Source organism: Triticum urartu, chromosome 3, assembly GCF_003073215.2.
Source record: "Triticum urartu cultivar G1812 chromosome 3, Tu2.1, whole genome shotgun sequence".
NCBI lineage: Eukaryota > Viridiplantae > Streptophyta > Magnoliopsida > Poales > Poaceae > Triticum > Triticum urartu.
This window is the reverse complement of record NC_053024.1, coordinates 73,240,880-73,260,192: the sequence shown is the minus strand read 5'-3', so window position 1 is coordinate 73,260,192 and position 19,313 is coordinate 73,240,880. Positions and strand designations below refer to the sequence as shown.

Sequence of the window (19,313 nt, the reverse complement as noted above, 5' to 3'; positions counted from 1 at the left end):
GATGCATTAGAAGTGTAAATATTCTTTTTTATGGTTCCGATATGCGGGGTTTGTTCGGCCGTAACCCGTGCGAGCCCGCAAAACGCGTGTTTTTTCTTCTTCTGAATTTGACACATATCTCATATATTACACAAAATTATGAATTTAAAAAACATAAAATGTGAATATTATGAATCCAAATGACAATAACAATTCAAATCATTGAATAAAACTAATAATTCAATACAAAAATTGTCCCGAATACAACAAATGGTACCGACTGTCGGTGGCAAAACCGGCAGATCTCGGGTAGGGGGTCCCGAACTGTGCGTCTAAGGATCGATGGTAATAGGAGACAGGGGACACGATGTTTACCCAGGTTCGGGCCCTCTTGATGGAGGTAATACCCTACTTCCTACTTGATTGACTTTGATGAGTATAGGGGTTACAATAGTTGATCTATCACGAGATCGTAATGGCTAAACCCTACATGTCTAGCCTATATGATTATGATTGTGATTGCCTCTATGGACTAAACCCTCTAGTTTATATAGACACCGGAGGGGAATAGGGTTTGTACAGAGTCGATTTACAGAGAAAGAAATCTTCATATCCGCACGCTAAGCTTGCCTTCCACGCTAAGGAGAGTTCCATCCGAACACGGGGAAATTCTTTCGTCTTGTATCTCCACGGCCCATTAGTCCGGCCCATATCACTTAGCCCGGACGCCCGAGGATCCCATAATCCTAGACTCCCTCAGTAGCCCCTGAACCAGTCTTCAATGACGATGTGGCCGGCGCGCAGATTGTCTTCGACGTTGCAAGGCGGGTTCCTCCTCCGAACACTTCAAATCAGTTGATCGTCAGTACTATATTTGGCTCTGTACAACAGTCATACCTCTGAATTACAAGGGCAGAATACAGATAAGCTCTGTCTTCTGAAGATTTCACTGGTGAAACATTATGTCCGGCCATTTTGTTACTTCAAACCATTTTTTGGCCTCCCGTTTCGCGTTTCGAGACGCAACCACCGACGTCACGTCTTGTCAAAGCAGAGATCGTGCCCCCTTATTACGGGATTTTCATCAATACGGGTTTGGGAAAACTAACCGTGCCGTTTCGCACGACCCCTTGGAAATAGGCGAGCTTTAAGACTCATGGGGGACACATGATATTCACTGCCTTTATAAGGAGATAAGATTCCCCCTTTTTACCCCACGCCTTCCCCTTCCTTAGCCCATCCGCCCTCAAGCTCCAGCGCCCAAGCTTCAATCCTCTTCGTTCCCAGAAAGTACTCCAGCCATGTCCGGATCCGGAGCGCAGGGCAAGTGGATGGCTTCCTCCGTCACGGAGAAAAACATCAAGGAACTCCGGGAAGCGGGGTACCTGGCCAAGGAGATCGCCCACCGGCTTCCAGCCAAAAAGCAGATCATCCCCACTCTAAAGCTCGGCGAGAGGGTAGTGTTTATCCCTCATTGTCTTCGCGGACTGGGGTTTCCCCTTCATCCTTTCGTCCGCGGCCTCATGTTTTACTACGGGCTAGATTTCTATGATCTAGCCCCAAATTCTTTCCTCAACATTTCGGCGTTTATCGTCGTATGCGAGGCATTCCTTCGCATTTCCCCCCACTTCGGCCTATGACTCAAGGTCTTCAATGTGAAGCCAAAAGTGGTGGATAGCCAGCAGGGCGGATTGCGGTGGCGCTATGGTGAGCAAACTTCCCAACGTCACTTGGCCCCAGGGCACCTTCGTGGAGACCGTGAAGGGATGGCAGCAGGGGTGGTTCTATGTCACAGAGCCCCGTGACTCCACATGGGCTGCTCCTGCGGAGTTCAAGTCCGGACCCCAATGCGGCTGGCATCCTGGCTCAACAAGGGCCTGGACTGAGCGTCGTCTGACGAGGTAACGGTGCTGCAGAAGCGCATCAAGAGCATGGTAGATAAAAATACCAGCCTCGCCAGCGTGATCCAGGTGATGCTCTTCCGTCGAATTCTTCCCTGTCAGGCGTGTCAAGAGCCCATGTGGAAGTTCAACCCGGTCGGTCCCCGGACCCTGCAGCGGTTCTTCGGCACGAAGCATGAAGACATGTGGAAGTTGCTCTTCAAGACCAAGAAGTCATGTCCGGAGGCAACCGAAGACCTCGGCTACGACAGCATCCACGCCGCGACCCCCGTAAGTTCTTTGATAACCTTACTTTGCGAATCCAAGGAGCACACTAAACCCTTCATTTATTTTTGTAGGGCTGGAAGAAGAAAGCGGACCGGATTCACTGTCCGACTCCGCTGCCCGAAGACCCAGCTATTCCTCTATTGACGAGGGTGCTGGTCCCGGCGCCGGAAAAGAAAGCCAAGGGGAAGGGCAAGGAGGCCAAGAGCGGCTTCCGCCGTAAGAGTGCTTCGGACGTAGTGTCCGAGGACATCGGAACCCTCTCCTCCCCTGACGAAGAGGAAGAGGAGGAGGAAGAGAGCAACTCCCCCCTAAGGGGGAGAAGAAGAAAAGGGCAGCCTCCGTCGATCTAGAGGCGGAGGCGTCCAAGAAAGGGAGGACGTCCCTTACGGATGACTCCGCATCGGATGCCGATGAGTGGCACCCCAGGCCAAAGCCCCTGGCCGGATCATAAGTACTCAAAGGTATGTATATGTCTGGCTTTTCTGGCTTATAGTTGTAATGCATTTAAATTGTATGTTGCAGTCCCTTACGTAGTCATGCAGGCAATTTTCTTTGTTCAGAGTTCCTTATGCTTGTCAAGATCTGCAAGCATTTCTTCTCTAAATATGCTTCTTGCTTACTTGAGCAATTTTAGTTTTCTGAATATGCAACTCCTCCTGAAGGTTGGAAACACATTTAGTTTGTGATAGTTAATCATGCTACCAATTTATTTGTTTCAATTCTCCTCTTTCTAGCAAACAACAACAAGGTTACGTCTGAATATGCAAGATGCTAAATGCAGATGTCCAGAATCAACCAGAAGCTAACATGAAGACTGATTAAAGAAAGAGGTGGTGGGGGATCATCTATTACCTTGCAAATTCATGAAGCAAGTTCTTCTCCAGGTTTATATCTTCTCAGTTTTGATTTTCTTCCAGACAGATCTCTCATTCTAAAATGATATGACGACTCATCCATTTTTTTGGGATTGTTCTGCTGTTGTGGATCTAAGGGCGTTTGGAGGAGAAGGACTTTGCAAGGAAGAAATTTATCACAAGATCTATAGAGAGGTCAGAAGAGATCAGCACATCTCATGTTTGTTTCAGCGTCCATGGCGGCAGCTGAGTGTTTGCGGTGTCGGGGATGAAAGAGGAGGAAGAAGACCTAGTGGCTCTGCGCGTTAGGTGGATTCTGTGTAGTGGGTCTGTCTCTTAGCGGGTTCATGCCCATTTTAGTTTTGGGCTGATGACTGAAGGCAGAAATATAAAGTCAGAACTCTTTTTTCAGCCCGTTTGACTGCTGGCCTTTTTCGACTGACCACAACTTTGTGTCAGTCAATTTGTTCTGAATAGTTATGTTTCCTTACCTTCTACAAATCGACTGATCCCTTTCTTGAGTCAGTTGATTGATCTGTAGCCGCTCCCGTTTTGAGAAGTCAGTGGAGTACTTTATGATGATGATTAGATTGCAGCGCATTTTTCGCTCATTCTCTCTTGGTGTTTTGTTCGTGCATCCCTATCACCCGTACCTTGAGATGCATGGCTCGGCAGAAAGTGCCGAATTCCATCATGATTGCCAATTCATATTCCTTGATGAGGACAGCCTACAGGAATTACGGGAGCATCTACAGGATATTAGTTAGTACTCCTACTAATCAAACTAACTTATTACATGGTTTCACATCACGAAATTCACTTGCGGCGGGTTCGTGATGGGCCTGCGGTTCAACCACGCGTCGGCGGACGGCATGGGCGCGGCGCAGTTCATCAAGGCAGTGGGCGACATGGCGCGGGGGCTCCCGGAGCCGGCGGTGAAGCCGGTGTGGGACAGGGAGAAGTTCCCCAACCCGAGCATCAAGCCTGGCCCGCTCCCGGAGCTCCCCGTGCTGGCGCTGGACTACATCGTGCTTGACTTCCCCACAGGCTACATCGACGGGCTCAAGACGTAGTACAAGGCGCACATCGGCAAGTTCTGCTCCGGCTTCGACGTGCTGACGGCCAAGCTGTGGCAGTGCCGCACCCGGGCGCTGAACCTGGAGCCGGAGGCCACGGTGAAGCTCTGCTTCTTCGCCAGCGTGCGCCACCTGCTGAAGCTGGACGCCGGGTACTACGACAACTCCATCTTCCCCGTGAAGATGTCCGGGAGCAGCAAGAAGGTGCTGGAGTCGTCGGTGATGGAGGTGATCGACATGATCCGGGAGGCGAAGCAGCGGATGGCGGTGGAGTTCATCCAGTTCGCCAAGGAGGAGACGCGGCAGGATCCCTTCCAGATGAGCTTCGACTATGAGTCCATCTACGTCTCCGACTGGAGCAAGCTGGGGTTCTCCGACGTGGACTACGGCTTTGGCCCGCCCATGTTCGCCGGCCCGCTCGTGAACAAGGACTTCATCGCCTGCGTCGTCATCCTCAAAGCGCCGCTGCCGCAGGACGGCACCCGGATGCTCGCCAGCTGCGTCACCAAGGAGCACTCGGAGGAGTTCGCCCGCGGCATGAAGGAGGACCTGCCATGAGCGAGCTCCTTCGCTTTGCTTTGCTAGACGACCGAGAGAACCTTGGCATGCATGCATGCATGCAGGGGGTGGGGATGGAAGCATCGTGGAGCTCTGCTGATGCGGCTGTTTGGTTGATATATTGTTGCCGATGTTGTTGTATTTGTACCCGTTTTCGTTGTATTTACTTACTTTGTTTCTACATCCATCTTGAGCAGTACGTTACCATTCTTAGAATGTAGACAGCCAATTTGATTTTTTAGTCATTTGATACGAGACAATAAAAATGATACATACCTGCATTTGGTTACTTGATTGATGATGGCTTGTATGGTTGCAAAACTCAAGAGGGACCAGAGGCATGGCGCTTTTAGAAAAAATATATTTTGAGTCATGTATGGTGGGCTTCGTCTCTGTGGGCCATAGGGAAACACTAAAGCCCACAGCACAAGAAGCCCGATTAAGATGTGTCGGTTCTATGGGTCACCGCGCGCACGCGTCGAGGCTGGGTTTCGTTTAGTCCCACATGGCCAGACGAGAAGAACTTTGATCGCTTTATATAGGGCTTTAACCGGCCTCATCATCGCCGGGCTTGGTGGCGCTAGCCTGTTACCGTAGATGAACGGGGCAACCAGAATTTGCAAGCCTCACATGGTGCACCGTGTGAGTGCAGCTCTCTGAAATCTCACTAGATTTAAGCAAGCGGACGTATATCCCTGTGGTGTACTGCTCCCGCAGCTTGTCTGGGGACTTTGGATTTAATTAAGCAAGCGGACCACTATCCCTGTACCGCTCCCGCAGCTTGTCTAGAAAATTCTTTTTCATTTTTTCATCTATTGAAATTTAGGATGCGTGCACCGATGCATCAGGCATGTGTATTGGGGAATGGGGAGAATATCACGTGATACCAAATTCGAAAAAATCAAATTTAAATCATTCCAAAAAATATATGAATGTTTGCAACACATGTGTCTACAAACCCTAAAAAATCCAGATCCAAATTTGATATACACATTGAGAAGCAAAAAAGACAAACCTGTTGTGAATAGTGTAGCTTTTCACACTTTTCTTGTTTTTTTCTTTATCGACACTATTCATTCTGAATTTATCACGGAAGCATCTAAGTGATGGTATCATCTGCCATTCTCCCCTGTGTATTGCTCCTGCAGCTCGTCTAGTGAATTTGTTTTCCATTTTTTATCTATTGAAATTTATGATGCATTAGAAGTGTAAATATTCCTTTTTATGGTTCCGATATGCGGGGTTTGTTCGGCCGTAACCCGTGCGAGCCCGCAAAACGCGTGTTTTTTCTTCTTCTGAATTTGACACATATCTCATATATTACACAAAATTATGAATTTAAAAAACATAAAATGTCAATATTATGAATCCAAATGACAATAACAATTCAAATCACTGAATAAAACTAATAATTCAATACAACAATTTTCCCGAATACAATAAATGGTACCGACTGTCGATGGCAAAACCGGCAGATCTCGGGTAGGGGGTCCCGAACTGTGCGTCTAAGGATCGATGGTAACAGGAGACAGGGGACACGATGTTTACCCAGGTTTGGGCCCTCTTGATGGAGGTAATACCCTACTTCCTACTTGATTGACTTTGATGAGTATAGGGGTTACAATAGTTGATCTATCACGAGATCGTAATGGCTAAACCCTAGATGTCTAGCCTATATGATTATGATTGTGATTGCCTCTATGGACTAAACCCTCTAGTTTATATAGACACCGGAGGGGACAAGGGTTTGTACAGAGTCGATTTACAGAGAAAGAAATCTTCATATCCGCACGCTAAGCTTGCCTTCCACGCTAAGGAGAGTTCCATCCGAACACGGGGAAAGTCTTTCGTCTTGTATCTCCATGGCCCATTAGTCCGACCCATATCACTTAGCCCGGATGCCCGAGGAGCCCATAATCCTAGACTCCCTCAGTAGCCCCTGAACCAGTCTTCAATGACGATGTATCCGGCGCGCAGATTGTCTTCAACGTTGCAAGGCGGGTTCCTCCTCCGAATACTTCAAATCAGTTGATCGTCAGTACTATATTTGGCTCTGTACAACAGTCATACCTCTGAATTACAAGGGCAGAATACAGATAAGCTCTGTCTTCTGAAGATTTCACTGGTGAGACATTACGTCCGGCCATTTTATTACTTCAAACCATTTCTTTTTGGTTTAGTGACTCTCTCGTGTTTCCCCTTGTGTTTCCCCTCGTGTTTACCCTCGTGTTCTTCGTGTTCATCGCGGGATCCGCTCCTTTCGTGAAAGATCGGCCCCTAGGGTTCCCACCCTACATCATCTTGGTATATAGAGACATGTTGATCACGATTTCGGAGTCTCCCTGTTGTGCTTCTAGCCTTGGTTTTGTTGATTTTGTCCCTAATTCAAAAATTCCCCACAAAAATAGCCCCAATTTTTTTGTGATTTGTTGGTGTGATGTGTTGGATTTGATCCGTGGATTTCATGTGTTGCAGGTAGATCTAGCTTTCAATCCACTTTTCCCCAATTTCCGTTCACAAATTCCTTCAAATTTTGCCCGGATTTGCCACCTTCCACGCGGAGTTCGTCCGGATCTAGAGCCCGGACATCCGGCCCGATAGCCTGGACATCCAGCCATCAAGCCCGGACATCCGGCCCCTGGCAGCAACATCTCCATCCACCGCCCTATTTTCCGTCCATATTTCGCCAAATATTGTTCCGGTACCCACATACACTTCCGCATACCACCACCACTTCCGCATAGCACCGCCATATACCACATACACAACCATCGCTTACCACTACCAACTACGACAATTTTTTCACTTTTTGCCTTGAGAATTTGAGTTGCGGTTACGTGTCCTATTTGTGTTTCGGCTATTTAGGTACGGTTCGACATCAACATCACCGCCGCTCATCTTCGCCATGAACGCGTCATCGACAACAACCAATAAACCATTTTGACACCATATCGTAAGCAAGAAGCGGTAACCTCATCTTGATATTGGATACATCATTCTTGCCATTACATTGATAGCCATCATAGCCTTACTCTTTTGCGTCGCTTACCCATCGAGACTAGCCTTTGAGTATTGCCGGGAACGTGACTTGTGCACATTAGTGATCATACTTCCCATAGCATACATACATCTCATGGGTGCATATCTTGGTATCATCTTTTGTGTCACAAGGTTGTCATTGCATGCACAATTGCTATCTTGGTCCGTGAAGTATTGCATGAGAAAAGAGCTCAAACACGAAGAGCCAAACAAGCTTTTAAGCACAAGGGAAAGATAAGCAAAGAGCTTTTAAGAAAGAACCATAGCATCATACAACATTAAGATTGTCATACTAGATCATCTTGGATCATATCATCGAAATACCATACATAGAGCATACTTGGGATAGAAGTCGTTGCATTTTTGCTTAGTAGTTTGTGCACAAGTCTTTCGTATCTACCTATTGTGCAATCGTGCTAGCGTCTCTCTAGTGTTGTGCAACACGAGCATTTTTGTGGATCTCACATTTTGGCTCATCCTTGGTTGCACGACCCCATTTATCTCTTTGCGCGTGTGTTTCCGTGTACCTTATATTTCTTGGTCTACTTGTTGCATTGCAAACTTGCGAATCTTTTCCAACATTATTGAATCTCACTAACAATTGCATCAAATTTTGTGCCACCATCCTAACCAAGCTCCACCATAAGCTTTTACTTGTGTAGGTGTGAGAGACCGACAAGAATTGGTACCAATTGTGCTATTTCCTTGTTCCACATTGGAGTGATCCTTGATCCACCTTCAACTTCGGTCAAGGTACATTTGGTATACGTTCTTCTCTTTCTACCACTCACATATTTCTCTTAGAATGATGGATAGGCCAAGTACTTCTACCAACCCACTTTTCATCGGGCAAGACGATGACATGAACTCCTACGTCATAAAGAGCCACCTCTTTGGTGCACAACGTGCTTTGCATCAAGAGAAACAAGCAATGAGTGAACGCATCGACAACCTCGCCACTGACTTGCGACTCTCCGAGCAACGTACAAGAGACTACTTCGACCACAAGCTCGACAATCACAAGCAAGAGAACAATGCAAGAATGGACGAGATTCGTGCTTTGTTGCTCAACCGCTCTTCTTCCACTTCGTCCTCATCAAGACAGACCCGCTCAAGTCGACACTCCGACTTCACCCTCTCCGGCTCAAGTACACCGACATCGAACACTCTTCGCCGTGCCACGTGCAACGATCGTCAAGCAAGCCTCAATCCTCTACGTGACACCGACTCTCAAGAGCACCAACACCGTCAAAACCAAGCTACCTTTGCACAAGCACGAGAACGACAACAACTACGCCAACACGGAGAGGAAGAGCGAGCACGCCTTCACCAAGAAGCACAAGATGCCGAGGCACAACGTCACGAGTAACAATTGCGATATGCTCAAGCATTTGAGGTGTAACAAGCCCTCTGAGAATCAAGGCGAGCCGTAGCCAACCAAGGTCGGCAAGCTCGTGAACATGAAGAAGCAGTTCGTGAAGAAGCTCACGAACGACGATATCAAGCTCGCGTGCAACGTCAAGCTCGACAAGTTCCTCCACAAGCTCGCCAACAACATCAAGTTCACCAAGAGCATGAAGAAAATGGAAATCATCCACAACAAGAGAAACATGTGGTCGACAACCCTCCTCGCCAAGAGCAACACGAGTTTGACAATCCTCAACAACATGGGCGTCATCATCCCCGACCCCAACACAATGAAGAGCAATGCTACGGCAAGCTAAAGTTCACCATGCCCAAGTTCAATGGAAGAAACGATCCCGAAGAGTACCTTTCATGGGCATTGAAGGTCGACAAAATCTTCCGCTTGCACAACTATGAAGAAGAGAAGAAGATCGCGATGGCATCCCTTGAGTTCGAAGACTATGTTCTCATTTGGTGGGAACAAGTCATCGAGCGCCATGAGGCAAAAGGTGAACCACCCATCACTACTTGGGCGCAAATGAAGGATGTCATGAGAGCACGCTTCGTGCCCACCTACTACAACCGCGACCTCTTCAAGAAACTCCAACTACTCAAGTAAGAAACCAAGAGCGTTGAGGAGTACTACAAGGAGATGGAGATTGCCATGATAAGAGCCAATGTCACGGAAGATGATGAGCAAACTATGGCATGTTTCTTGAATGCACTCAACCATCCTATCAACAAGATCGCCGACTTCCAACCATACTCGAACCTCATCAAGCTAGTGCATCAAGCTACCAAAGCGGAACGCCAAGTGGAAGATGATTACAAGCATGCCAAATTCTCATCCAAATCATATGGTTTCTCCAACACCCAAGCTTCAATGGATCCAATAACGCCTTCGTCAACAAAGCCTTCTACAAGCAACGTCGACAAGCCGAATTACAAGAAAGCTTCGTCAACCCCAAGTCATCCTTCTACGACGAGCAACTTCAAGCCGAGAGCTTCATCATCATCCACCCCAACTGATGAGACCGTCAAGACAAGTTCCTTCAAATGCTTCACATGCGGAGGTCAAGGCCACAAGTCCTTTGATTGTACCAATAAGCGAACCATGATCCTCAAGGACGATGGTACATACGGCTCCATGAGCGAAGGAGAAACGGAAGCACTTGAGCAAGTCGCCATGCACCGGCAAGTGAACGATGAAGAGGAACAAGTCTTTTGTGATGAAGATTCAAGTCCCGCTCTAGTTTTCTCCAAGGTCTTGACTCTTAAACATCACCAAGAAGAATACCAACGATGCCACATATTCCATACCAAGGCCGGCATCAATGGAAGATCCGTCAAGGTCATCATCGATGGAGGGAGTTGTCATAACCTCGCAAGTGAAGAACTTTGCTCCAAGCTCCAATTGCCCAAGATGAAGCATCCACATACCTACAAAGTTCAATGGCTTAGCGACTCCGACACTATCTAAGTTGAGCATCGAGTACAAGTCTCCTTCAAAATTGGCGCTTACGAAGACACTTTGGAGTGTGATGTAGTTCCAATGACCGTTTGCCACCTTCTTCTGGGACGCCCATGGCAATTTGATAGAGGTGTCATCCACAATGGCCGAACGACCCACTGCATCTTCAAGATGAAAGGAAAGGAATACGTACTTTGTCCTATGTCTCCAAGACAAGTGATCGCCGACAAGCAAGCCACCCATCGTGGAGAGAATGGTGAGAGAGCGAACCACCAAAAAGAGAGTGAGCGCCACAAGCCCAAATTGAGTTCCTCCATGATGAGCGAAAAGAAGAACCTAGTTCTATTTGCCACCAAAAGTGAGATATGAGGAGTGTGTGAGAACCCATCTAGTGTCCTACACTATGTCCTTTTGTGCAAGGACAACGCACCAAAAGCTAACACCTCTCATGCTCTACCTTTAGTGTTGTCTTCTCTTTTGCAGGAATTCCAAGATGTTTTCCCCGACGAGCTACCTCTGGGACTACCTCCACTACGAGGCATCAAGCACCGCATCGACCTCATCCCCGGAGCACCTCTTTCGAACAAAGCTCCCTACCGAGTCAACCCCGACGAAACGAAAGAAATACAAAGGCAAGTAAAACACCTCATAGATCATGGCCATGTACGCGAAAGTTTGAGTCCTTGTGCCATTCCGGTCATTCTTGTGCCAAAACGAGACGGTAGCTTTCGCATGTGCTCTGATTGTAGACCTATTAATGCCATCACCGGTCGCTATAGGTATCCCATTCCAGGCCTTGATGATATGCTTGATGAACTTAGTGGTGCCACCATATTTTCTAAAATCAATCTTAAAAGTGGTTACTATCGAATCCGCATACACGAGGGTGATGAATGGAAAACCGCTTTCAAAACAAAGTTTGGTTTGTATGAGTGGTTAGTCATGCCTATGGGTCTATCGGAAGCACTGGGTACTTTTATGCGTCTTATGAATCATGTCTTTCTCCCTTACAGCCGTGAGTTTGTTGTGGTCTACTTTGATGATATCCTTGTTTATATCAAATCTCTTCAAGATCATGTTACCCATGTGCGAACTGTTTTGCAACCTCTTCGAAAAGGGCATCTCTATGGTAACATGGAAAAGTGCCTTTTTGGCGTTGATAAGCTCGTTCTTGGGTTTTGTTATTTCCTCTAAGGGTGTTCATGTTGATGACTCTAAGATCAATGCTATTGAAACTTGGCCCCAACCAACCAATTTGCAACAAGTGCGTAGCTTCCTTGGTCTAGCCGGTTTCTATCGTAGATTTGTGAAGGACTTTAGCACCATTGCTTCACCTTTGCATGCTTTGAGCAAGAAAAATGCGCCTTTTGTTTGGGGACCATCCCAAGACACCACTTTCAATGAGCTTAAGAATTTGCTTACTCATGCTCCCGTGCTTGCATTACCCAACTTTGACAAACCCTTTGAGATTCATTGTGATGCTAGTGGTAATGGCATAGGAGGTGTGTTAATGCAAGAGAAGCGCCCCATAGCGTACTTTAGTGAGAAACTTTCCGGAGCGCAACTCAATTACCCCATCTATGACAAAGAGTTATATGCTTTAGTGCGAGTTTTGCATGAATGGGAACACTATCTTCGCCCTCATGGATTTATCATTCATACCGATCATGAAACGCTTAAATACCTTAAGGGTCAAACCAAGTTGAACAAGCTTCATGCTAAGTGGAGTGAATTCATTGAGTATTTTCCTCATGTCATCAAGTACATCAAAGTTAAAGAAAATGTTGTGGTGGCCGCTCTTTCCCGCATATGCATGCTTGTTACTCAACTTGAATTGGATGTCATTGGCTTTAAGCACATAAAAGACTTGTATGAGCATGATCCTACTTTTGCTATTCCTTATGCCAAATGTTTGAAGCATACCTCTTGGGACCGCTATTACATCAAAGATGGATATCTTATGAGAGCTAACAAGCTTTGCATCCCCGAGTCTTCCCTTCGTTTGTTGCTTTTGCAGGATTCTCATGGAGGAGGACTAATGGGACATTTTGGATGTGATAAGACTTATGCTACGCTCTCCAAGAACTATTATTGTCCCAAGATGTTTCGCGGCATCAACCACTTCACCAACCGATGCTCTACATGTCGCAAAGCTAAGTCTAAAGCTCAATCCCATGGCCTTTACATGCCTCTCCCAATTCCATACCAACCATGGGAAGATATTAGCATGGATTTTGTACTTGGATTGCCTAGAACTCGAAATGGAAAGGATTCAGTACTTGTTGTTGTGGACCGTTTCTCTAAGATGGCACATTTCATTCCTTGCAATAAGATAGACGATGCTTCACATGTTGCCAATATCTTTTGTAGGGAAATATTGCGTCTACATGGAGTGCCAAAGACTATTGTCTCAGACTGCGACATCAAGTTCCTAAGCTACTTTTGGAAGATCCTATGCGCCAAGCTCGGAATCAAGCTACTCTTCTCCACGGCTTACCATCCTCAAACCGATGGCCAAACGGAGGTGACCAACCGCACACTCTCCGCTCTACTTCGAGTGCTCATCAAGAAGAACATCAAGGAGTGGTAGGAGTGTCTACCTATCGCCGAGTTCGCCTACAACCGCGCAAGACACTCAACAACCAGCAAGTCCCCCTTCGAGGCCGTCTACGGATTCAACCCTTTGTCCCCATTGGACATTCTACCTCTACCACTACAAGAGCGCATCAATATGGATGCAAGTGCACGTGTGAACAATCTCAAGAAGGTGCATGAAGATACAAGGCAAACCATCAAGCGCCGAGTACAACGACTTGCGACCAAGCGCAACATCAACAAGAACCCCATGGTATTCAACATTGGAGATCTTGTGTGGCCACACCTTCGCAAGGACTGCTTCCCCCATGAACGCAAGTCCAAACTTTGACCACGAGCGGATGGACCCTTCAAGGTGCTTGAACGCTACAACAACATCACCTCAAGATCGACCTCCCGCACGACAAGTACTCCGTGAGTGACATCTTCAACGTCAAGGATCTCTTGCCCTACCATGGCGATGAGGATTTTGATCCGAGGTCCCATCTTCCCCAAGGGAGGGGAGACGATGCGGAGCATCCTACGGTCATCCCCATGGACCTACCATCGTCTCACGAAGTGCCAAGAGGACCCATGACTCAAGCTAGAGCTAGAGCTCTCAAGACCGAGGTGACTTCTCTCCTTAGTGATATTACATATGATCCTCTCGAGACATGGCTACTACCTAAGTCCGAGATGTTGTGCATGATTAGGTACCAAGAGGACCCTCCTGAAGATGCACGTGAAGATGGACAAGCCGCCAAGTCCACGGATGAAGAGGAACGACAAAAGAAGAAGAAGGCATCTCCAGGGCCCGGACATCCGGCCCCGAGCCCGGACATCCGGCCAATGGAGACATCAGCTACAGCAACCTCCCAGCCGCTGGACATCTACAGGCCCCGGACATCCGACCTCAGCCCGGACATCCGGCCCCGGCCCTGAAATCCGGCCTCTCGCCCGGATATCTGGACAAGCTGCAACAGAGAACAGAAGGAAACCCCCGCCAGCCCGGAAATCCGGCCCCTCCAGCCTGGACATCCAGCCTTCCACGAATGCCCGGACATCTTGCCCGACGCCCGGACGTCCGGCCTCCCTTGTCTGCGCACAGTGTAAGGGCCCGAGGCACGTGTACCCCTTCGCCCAGCTAGACTATATATACTCATCTCCTACCTACGTTTTAGGGTTAGCATTGGTTTAGCTCATACTTGAGATAGAGCTTTGCTCATCCACATCGGATTTACTCCACGCGAGAGACCGTAACCCCTCTTCGGAGAAGATCCCTTTGGATTCAAGACCTCCTTGTGGAGAAGACCATCAAGACCTCCTCACGGAGAAGACCCGTTACCTTTTGTATCGTCCTTAGTTGACCGTGGATCATGTGATCTCTTATGTACTCGAGGATCTAGCATATGTGTGACTATTTCTTGTTGGTTTAGTGATTCTCTCTTATTTCCCCTCGTGTTTACCCTCGTGTTCTTCGCGGGATCTGCTCCTTTCGTGAAAGATCGGCCCCTAGGGTTCCCACCCTACATCACAAATGTACACCAAGAAAGGTAAATACCATCTGTAAGATAGTACCCCTTTGTAAACTCATGCCCATTCACCGTGAAGTTGCAAGCAGGAGCATCACCACCGGCAAGTCTAGCAAACAAATGAGACCGTTGAAACACATTGATATCTTTGAGAGTACTCAAATACCAAAAAACAATGTCAAATCCATAAATCCTTGTATGCTACGGCCTCTAGCACAATTGTTGCATCACGAGACTTCCCACAATATTGCTCGTGCCATGCCTTCAGGCAGTTTTTCCAAGTCCAATGCATGCAATCAACGCTTCCTAGCATGCCAGGCCAATCTCACCTCTCGTTGGTTGCCATCAACTTTTTTGTGTCTTTCATGTTGGGTGCACGAAGATATACATGACCAAAGACGCGGATGATCACTTTGGCGAACCTACACACTGACTCAATTGTGGTATCTTCGCCAATGCGAAGATACTTGTCGGCATAGTTAGCCGGAATGCCATATGCAATTACCCGCATAGCTGCAGAGATTTTTTGATATGTGCTAAAACCCAACAAACACACGGCGTTTCTCCTTTGAGTAAAAAATCAAGAATTAACCTCGCAAGCTTGCACAATTTTTATGAAGAGGGATCGTCGCATTCGATACCATCTCCGGAAGAGGTTTGGCAGATAGGTAGGATTGTCCGCGAAGTAGTGCATCAACATCATGTTCCCGAGATGGTGGTTGGCGAAGGATGCAAAGACGGCCATCGCTTGGTCCTTGCCGTCTCTTGCAGTTTCGATCCTCGACCACTTTCATGGCTAGGACCGCCACCACCATCTGCTGCTGATGGAGCTCGAGCATCGATTCCACGTTCGACTCGTTGGACAAGGATGAATCCTCGAGAAAAAATTGCTCGCAAAGGCTTAAATCCATCTAAAAATGACATTCGAGCTCGCATCAACAAAAATTCACCCGCGATTGAGCTAAAGGGGGAGAAAAGGGGCTCACTGGTGCGGCGGCGACCGGGGCCTCACTCGGCGAATCCGGGGAGGGCGGCAACTCGTTGGCAGTCGATCCAGGGCGACGGCGACCGGGGGCTCACTCGGCAAATCCGGGGAGGGTGGCTACTCGTTGGCGGTCGATCCAAGGTGGCGGCGACCCGGGGGCGGCTCGGCTCGGCGGATCCGGGGCGTCGATGAGTGGACCCGGGTGTAGTGCGGCCCAGCGGCGCGATTCCACTGGGGGAAATGGCCGGAATCGCAGGCGGTGATAACCCACAAGTATAGGGGATCGCACAGTTTTTGAGGGTAGAGTATTCAACCCAAATTTATTGATTCGACACAAGGGGAGCCGAAGAATATTCTCAAGTATTAGCAGCTGAGTTATCAGTTCAACCACACCTGGAAACCTAATATCTGCAGCAAAGTATTTAGTAGCAAAGTAATATGATAGTAGTAGTGATGGTAGCAAAAGTAATAGTTTTGGTTTAATAGTGATTGTAACAATAGCAACGGAAAAGTAAATAAGCGAAGAACAATATGTGAAAAGCTCGTAGGCATTGGATCAGTGATGGATAATTATGTCGGATGTGATTCCTCATGCAATAGTTATAACATAGGGTGACACAGAACTAGCTCCAGTTCATCAATGTAACGTAGGCATGTATTCCGAATATAGTCATACGTGCTTATGGAAAAGAACTTGCATGACATCTTTTGTCCTACCCCTCCCGTGGTAGCGGGGTCCTATTGGAAACTAAGGGATATTAAGGCCTCCTTTTAATAGAGTACCGGACCAAAGCATTAACACATAGTGAATACATGAACTCCTTAAACTACGGTCATCACCGGTAAGTATCCCGATTATTGTCACTTCGGGGTTAACGGATCATAACACATAATAGGTGATTATAGACTAGCAAAATAGGATCAAGAACTCACATATATTCATGAAAACATAATAGGTTCAGATCTGAAATCATGGCACTTGGGCCCTACTGACAAGCATTAAGCATAGCGAAGTCATAGCAACATCAATCTCAGAACATAGTGGATACTAGGTATCAAACCCTGACAAAACTAACTCAATTACATGATAAATCTCATCCAACCCATCACCGTCCAGCAAGCTTACGATGGAATTACTCACGCACGGCGGTGAGAATCATGAAATTGGTGATGGAGGAAGGTTGATGATGACGATGGCGACGGATTCCCCTCTCCGGAGCCCCGAACGGACTCCAGATCAGCCCTCCCGAGAGAGATTAGGGCTTGGTGGCGGCTCCGATCATAAAACGCGATGAATCATTGTCTCTTATTTTTTTCTCCCCGAACACGAATATATAGAGTTGGAGTTGAGGTCGGAGGAGCACCAGGGGGCCCATGAGGCAGGGGGCGCGCCCAGGGGGTAGGCCCACCCCCACCCTCGTGGACAAGGTGTGTCCCCCTGGCCTTGATTCTTTCACCAATATTTTTTATATATTCCAAAAATAATCTCGGTTGATTTTCATGCCATTCCAAGAACTTTTATTTCTGCACAAAAATAACACCATGGCAATTCTGCTGAAAACAACGTCAGTCCGGGTTAGTTCCATTCAAATCATGCAAGTTAGAGTCCAAAACAAGGGCAAAAGTGTTTGGAAAAGTAGATACGATGGAGACGTATCAACTCCCCCAAGATTAAACCTTTGCTTGTCCTCAAGCAATTCAGTTGACAAACTGAAAGTGATAAAGAAAAACTTTTACAAACTCGGTTTGCTCTTGTTGTTGTAAATATGTAAAGCCAGCATTCAAGTTTTCAACAAAGATTATGAACTAACCATATTCACAATAACATTTAGGTCTCATGTTTACTCATATCAATGGCATAATCAACTAGCGAGCAATAATAATAAATCTCGGATGACAACACTTTCTCAAAGCAATCATAATATGATATAACAAGATGGTATCTCGCTGGCCCTTTCTGAGACCGCAAAACATAAATGCAGAGCACCCCTGAAGATCAAGGGCTGACTGGAAATTGTAATTCATGGTAAAAGAGATCCAGTCATACTCAATGTAAACTAATAATAATACATGCAAATGACATCAGTGCTCTCCAACTGGTGCTTTTTAATAAGAGGGTGATGACTCAACATAAAATTAAATGGATAGGCCCTTCGCAAAGGGAAGTAGGGATTTGTAGAGGTGCCAGAGCTCGGTTTTGAAATAGAGATGAATAATATTTTGAGTGGTAATACTTTCATTTTCAACATAACAAACGAGAGATCTTGATATCTTCCATGCTACACACATTATAGGCGGTTCCCAAGCAGAATGGTAAAGTTTATACTCCCCCACCAACAACAAGGATCAATCCATAGCTTGCCCGAAACAACGGGTGCCTCCAACTAACAACAATCCTGGGGGAGTTTTGTTTGCAATTATTTTGATTTGGTTTGAGCATGGGACTGGGCATCCCGGTGACCAGCCATTTTCTCGTGAGTGAGGAGCGGAGTCCACTCCTCTTGAGAATAACCCACCTAGCATGGAAGATACAGATAGCCCTAGTTGATACATGAGCTATTCGAGCATACAAAACAGAATTTTTATTTGAAGGTTTAGAGTTTGGCACATACAAATTTACTTGAAACGGCAGGTAGATACCGTATATAGGAAGGTATGGTGGACTCATATGGAACAACTTTTGGGGTTCATGGAATTGGATGCACAAGCAGTATTCCCGCTTAGTACAGGTGAAGGCTAGAAAGATACTGGGAAGCGCCCAGCTAGAGAGTGACAACAGTCATGAACATGCATTACAATTAATCAACACCGGATGCAAGCATGAGTAGGATATAAATCACCATGAACATAAATATCGTGGAGGCTATGTTGATTTTGTTTCAACTACATGCATGAACATGTGCCAAGCCAAGGCACTCGAATTGTTCAAAGGAGGATACCACCCTATTATACCACATCACAACCATTTTAATAGCATGTTGGCACGTAAGGTAAACCATTATAAACTCCTAGCAAATTAAGCATGGCATAAGCAACTATAATCTCTAATTGTCATTGCAAACATGTTTCATTCATAATAGGCTGAATCAGGAACGATGAACTAATCATATTTACAAAAACAAGAGAGGTCGAGTTCATACCAGCTTTTCTCATCTCAGTCAGTTCATCATATATCGTCATTATTGCCTTTCACTTGCACAACCGGATAGCGTGAATAATAATAATAATAGTGCATGTGCATTGGACTAAGCTGGAATCTGCAAGCATTCAATTCAAGGGAGAAGACAAGGTAATATGGGCTCTTTGTTAGATCAACAATAATGCATATGAGAGCCACTCAACATTTTCATGATGGTCTTCTCCTCTCGACCCCCAAAGAACAAGAAAAGAAATAAAAATATTTACACGGGAAAGCTCCCAACAAACAAAAGAAGAACAAGAAATCTTTTTGGGTTTTCTTTTTAATTACTACTACTACAGGCATGGAAAGTAAATTAGCTAAAATCTACAACTAATTTTTTTGGTTTTTCTATTAAGGTTTTCCAAACACACAAGAAGAAAGCTTAAAAAGAAAATAAACTAGCATGGATGGTACAATGAAAAAGTATGAGCACCGACAACTGGCATGAGTGTGTGAACATGAATGCAATGTCGGTGAGAGATATGTACTCCC

General features: G+C 46.5%; 1 pseudogene; it reads left to right on the top strand.

Annotated features, from left to right (window-relative positions):
• The first annotated feature begins 3,792 nt into the window (after positions 1-3,792).
• LOC125546676 lies at positions 3,793-4,725 on the top strand (annotated as a pseudogene).
• The last annotated feature ends 14,588 nt before the right edge of the window (positions 4,726-19,313 follow it).